Source organism: Lactuca sativa, chromosome 5 (assembly GCF_002870075.4).
Source record: "Lactuca sativa cultivar Salinas chromosome 5, Lsat_Salinas_v11, whole genome shotgun sequence".
NCBI lineage: Eukaryota > Viridiplantae > Streptophyta > Magnoliopsida > Asterales > Asteraceae > Lactuca > Lactuca sativa.
The window spans coordinates 343,273,647-343,279,676 of NC_056627.2; the positions used below are offsets into that span (position 1 = coordinate 343,273,647).

The window sequence follows — 6,030 nt, forward strand, 5'->3', positions numbered from 1 at the left end:
CTCAATTCTTCACTCCTTTTCCTTGTGGCATCTTCTTCAATTGCATGCATGTTCCTTTTCCCCACCTTCTTCTTCTTCACCCCATTCTCTTGAACCCTCTTTTGTACTTTTCTTTCTTTAAACTTAATTACTTCATAATTGGTAAAAACTCGGGCTCGAGGTTTGGTTATACGTGACTCAATGAATGGGTTATCAGCATCATCTTTCCTAACCGTTGCATTCTCCTCTTCCCCAAAACTTGCCTCCTCATCAAGTCGAATGTCTTCATCTTCTTGCATCATTGTATCGAGGCAAGCTACTTGAACGTGTTAGAAGTCACCATAAGCTTTAACAATTCCACCTTCTACTGCTCGATCTTCTAAAGAATTAGGAAAAATCTTCATGTACAAATCAGGAAAGGGACTGGTGACAAGAAGGTCAAGACAATCCAAATTGCTGAAATTTTAGACTGGACTCGTCGAGTCTGTCGACTCGACTCAACGAGTCAGTGAAAATTCCTCACATTCCATTGTGTTTTCTGAATCACTTCCTTTCAGCAGCTTCTCTATCTCCTCTAAGTCTTTTTCAACATCATCATTTCCTCTAGAAGATAGTAGAAATTTACTTGGATCTTCTTCTTGTAGGAGTGCAAGTTCTTTTTGGAGTATTTCATCATCCAAATCAATGGAGGAAACTTCTTCGTTTCTTGTTTCTTCTTTCTTAATCTCCGGTATAGCTTTAAACACAGCTGACTCATCTCCTACCCTCAATGTTAGTGTGGACTCGTATACATCTATCAATGCACATGCGGTATTCAAAAATGGACTCCCCAAAATAATTGGAATTTTGGAGTCTTCTTCCATGTCAAGCACTACAAAGTCCACGGGGAATACAAATTTGTCCACTTTTATGAGAAGATCTTCACAAACACCTCTTGGACGAATGATTTTCTTGTCCGCCAAATGGATCTTTATATTAATAAACCTTGGCTCCGGTAAATTCAGCTTCTTGAATAAAGAAAAAGGCATTAAGTTAATACTTGCACCCGAATTGGTCAATGCTTGAGTAGCAAGTATATTTCCAAATTGGCAAGGAATCGAGATGCTTCCCGAATCGCCCTTCTTTTCTGGTAATTCATTTAATACTAATTCCGCGACTTCTGCCATATCTTTTCTAGCAGCAAAGAGACCCTTAAGCAAGTTTAAATATTTGGGTGTTTGAAGCATCGTTTCAACAAATGGGATGTTGACTTGAAGGGCTTTAACATGTTCCATCAAAGCTCTGTACGCTTTGACCTTTTCATCAGGTATGGCTCGAATTGGAAATGGCAAAGGATGCCTGTAAGGTTTTAAGGAAACAGCGGATTTGTCATTAGGGCATGGACTCGTCGAGTCCATTAGAGGGACTCGACGAGTCAGGTGGGGTTTAGCTGAACTCGACTCTTCTGTCTTTTCTGCTTGCACCTTAGTTGAGACCTTCTGTGCAGGGGTGAGAGGAGTGAAAATTTCCCCATAACTAGATGTTATAGCATTCACATTCTCCATTCTCGGATTATTCTCGGTTTTACTTGGAAGTTCACCCGGTCTTCTCTCGTTCACTTGATGTGCAAGTTGTCCTAGCTGTTTCTCAATGTTGAGTATAGATGCTTGTTGATTGCTAAGTATAGTCCTGGTCTCTTGTATTGCAGCCTCATGATCATTGTGTCTCTTCTCGGACGCGACTATAAATCTTGTGAACATTTCTTCTAAATCGACTCTTTTTTCCACAACCTGTTCTTCCTTTTGATAGAAACCCCTCTCTTTTTGCTTGTATTTCTCTTCCTTTGTCTTTTTGTATTCTTCATACGGGAACCATTCCTTCTTGGGTTTCCGCTAATTCTCATCGTATCTATCGCCACTTGAATAGAAAACTTGCGCCTTTTTGTTTCCATTCTCATCCAAATCACAATCTTTAGTTAGGTGAGGTCCCCTACAATTCTCACATCCCACCCGGATAGCATGGATTGTTTGATCCATCTTCGTCATTCTTTTATCTAAAGTGTCTAGTTTAGCCATCATTTCCGTCATGCCATCGTTGACCGTGTTCACTACGCCCTACTTAATTCATTTCGTGGGTTGTGGTATTCTCTAGAATGTTTAGAGAACTCTTCAATTAATTATTTGATCACCGGGGGTGGCTTCTTTGTGAGCGGTCCTTGCGAGTCAAGTAACTGCCTTGTTGTGACATTGACTCTGTCATAGAAGATAGAGACTTCTTGTTGGCTATTAAGGTCATGGTGTGGGCAATTCCTTAGCAGGCTCTTGTACCTCTCCCAAGCTTCATATAGTGACTCTCCAGCTTGTTGTTCAAAGCTAGCAATGGCCTTCTTCAATTTGGCTATTTTAGAAGGTGGGCCAAAGTGGTCAATAAATTCTTCTTTCATCTTAGGCCATGTGGTGACCGACCCGGGAGGGATTGACTTGAGCCAATCTTTTTCAGCACCCTTGAATGTAACTGGAAGCATGCAAAGTAGCTGGGTCTCGCGAGGTACATTTGGAACATTAAAGTAATTAGCTACATCATTGAGTTCATCCAAGTGCTTGTACGCATCTTCGTGGTCTTTTCCATAGAAAGGAATCTCCTTTAGTTGAGCGAGTATGTGGCCCTTTAGCTCGAAAGTAGAAGTAGTGGGAATTGCGGGTTGCACAAGTCCCGGGCCGGTATCGTCACACATCCTCTTCTTCCATTCCCCCATGGGGACTTCATCGATGTTAGCCATGATAATGGCTAATTCATTGTCAAAGTCGGATTCGTGCCCTAAAGTGGGGTCTTCTTCTCCTTCGATTTCGTACTCGGTGTCCTCTTTGATCGGGTCTTCTATTGCTATAGAGGCGCTGGAAGCTCCTGATTTGATGCTCTTCTTCTTGCTGAAACAGACTTTAGATTCTTTAGTGGCGAGTTCTTTGAAGAAACGGATTTTCCTTTGCTCTTCCTTAGGGCGGACTCCGGGTCTTCTAATGGAGGGACTAAAGGTGTCTCAGATCCTCGGGTCATGAAACAACTGCAAATAAAACAAGAGAAAAACGCGTAAAAAGAACAAAAATAAAATAAAAACTAAAACTGTGAACAGCGATGGACTCGCCGAGTTGCTTCGAGTGCACTCGGCGAGTTCAAGGCAAAAACAGAAAAGTTTGACAGATTTAAAATAAAAACCAAAATATATTAAAACCTAACTTACTTACTAAATTACCTAAGAATTAACTTTGTGTAAGATAAATCTCACACAAAGGATCGATAAAAATAGAAAATAATGCTAATTTAGAACCATTCCCCGGCAACGGCGCCAAAAACTTGATGTGTGTGAAACGAACTAGTTTTAAACCTACTTTTAATTATAAAATAAACACACAAAGGTAGTGGACCTATCAATTGTGGTAAAGCTAAATAAGTAGGGTATCGAACACAGGGAACGGTAAATAAAAACTAAAAACTAATTTTATCTAAACTTAAATAATAAAAGGGATTTTCTCTAGTTTTACAAGACTAGAAACTTACTAATTATTACTTAGACTAAAAACTAGAAAAGCAAAGATTCAACTAAATTCAATGACGAAGGGAACTTCTATTTAGTTCAACTCAATTGATCCTATGGTTGATATTATGGTAATAGTGCAATGGATTAATTCTTCTATTGGCTACCGATTCAAGTGACTAGATTCACGTTCGCTGCACTAATCCTTAGAGAACAAACTAACTCAAATAGTGGCCAGTTGTCTAATTTAATTTAATTCACTAGATTATTTATTCGGGTTAATTTAGACTTGTAATAGCTAACTAATTTGGTCCTTTAGTTAACCTCTTGTTGATGGTCATCACACAAGCTCACACATGAATTTACTTATTTTTCTATTAATTCTAGTTTCACAGTCGCTAATCCTAGTCATATAATAAATTAGTCACATAAATTATATGAGGTAACAATTAAGAGATGTTCATGCAGCTTAATTATCTTCCTATTAACAGAAAAATAGTTATCATTCACACATAAGGTTCTTTAACAAGCTAGAATCAACAAAATCACCAATATTAAATTAATCCTACCATAAATCAAACCATAGTATCAATATTGTCTCCCCAAACAGAAGTTTAAAGGTTTTAGCTCATGATTGAGGTGATTAACAGCACAAAAACGAAATCTAAAAGTCTAAACATGATGAAGAGCAATAGATTAAAGTAAGAATGATGCAAATTTGCCTCAAATCTCCTTCGGAATTGGTTTTAGGGTTGTATCTTTGTTCTCCAGATCTCTCCTGACTCTAATTCGCACCTTGCTCCTCCCCAAGGGTTCCAGAATTAATTGTGTCGATCTGAACAGTCGTTTTTATAGATTCGCACCGACTCGCCGAGTCCATGACTGACTCATCGAGTCCATCCCTTAATTCCCGTACACGGTAAGTCACGAAGTCTTTATCTTCTCGAATCTTCGATGCGACTCGCCGAGTAGTCGACCCTACTCGCCGAGTACCTTGTATTTTTAGCATTTTTCTTCTTTGTTCAACTACCGAGCTCCCAACCGCTTCTCCTGCTTCCTTTTACTCCCGAGCTTCGCTTTTGGACTGAAAACACAATTCAAACACTTTTAAGTATCTTTTGTCCATAATATGCAATAAATTAGCTAAAAAATGATAAAAATCTATACTTAATTTAAGGCTAAATATGCAACTATCATGTATCATCAGCAACCTCAACCCAATCCATAATCTGGGCAAAGAAAAATGTTGATCACTCAGTTCACCTGTCCATTATGCATCATCAAGTCTACACTCAAGAAGCAATAGACAAACATAAAACACTTGCTTCCACAAAATATCCCAAACAACCATACCCCAAGGGTACATATGGTAGCAAAAGAAATCCATTAGTTTCCACAAAAAATAATAAATTAAAATTAAAATCTAAGTGAATGTTAAACATCATTATACCTATTGAACTCTTGAAGATCAAATACAAAGGAAAAGATATCCTCCTTGATAGCAAGACAAATGGTACCAACCATTAAACCCTATACCCAACATGTACATTAGACACAAACACAAACAGACTGCATCCTTGTTCGATAACCATTCCATTGAGTTACCGAATATGTCATCTATATGTTGCAACTTCACCGAATTGGTCTCTTTAACTAAGGGAAGCTCCCATTTCCAAAAATCCTGACTGGACACAGTAGTCGGAAAATAATCACAAAATTTTAACCCCGTTATAAGACAAAATTCCTTATTTCGAAAAAAAAAATATTTTTTTATTTGGAATAACAATTTCTTTGAAGATTCACGCCACTTCTCAAAACAAGATTGTCAGAAAAAGCATAACACGTCGGGCAATTTTGTAGCTCTGTAAGAATTGTCACACCAAGTTTAGGTTTAAAAACCATCAAAGCTTCGATGAGAACCCATTGAGTATGGTTGTTTGGGATATGTTCTACCATCGAAAGCTAGAAAAACTCCAAAAATCAAAACAATGAAGCTACATGGGGGAAAGAGGACGGTATTGCCATATTAGTTGAAAATATGTTCGACAATGCAGGTCTTGGCTCATTGGGCCAAAGAGTTGATCACTTTCAGGATGGCAGAACAAAGGGCAACGCCAACATCATAAAATGTCTCCATAAGGTTGTTGATAGACATTTTACAGTAGCAGTGAAAGTGTTGTGCTCCTCGGGTGTTGCTTCATATGACAGTGACACTATCAAAGCTTTAGAGGCTAAGCATCCACACAAGCCACCCCCATCCATGTCGAGCACTATTTATTCTAATCCTCCCCTTATAGTAGATATTGACAACGTCCTTGGTTGTATTAAATCGTTTCCTAAAGGAACTTCGTGTGGGAGAGACGGCTTGAGAGCTCAACACATTTTAGATGCTCTATGTGGGGAGGGGTCTGCTATAGCCACAGATCTCTTATATGTTATCACTGTAGTGGTTAATCTATGGCTATGGGGAAGATTCTTGTCATGTATGGTAGAATTTGTAGCGTCTGTACCTCTTACCCCGCTCCTAAAACCTGACAATG

The 6,030-nt window shown here is 38.7% G+C and overlaps 1 non-coding gene across 1 annotated transcript; it reads left to right on the top strand.

Moving 5' to 3' along the window:
- The first annotated feature begins 2,246 nt into the window (after positions 1-2,246).
- On the top strand, positions 2,247-2,353 carry LOC111916527 (small nucleolar RNA R71). The gene has a single exon (XR_002858553.1). It is a non-coding gene; the product is annotated as a small nucleolar RNA R71 (small nucleolar RNA).
- The last annotated feature ends 3,677 nt before the right edge of the window (positions 2,354-6,030 follow it).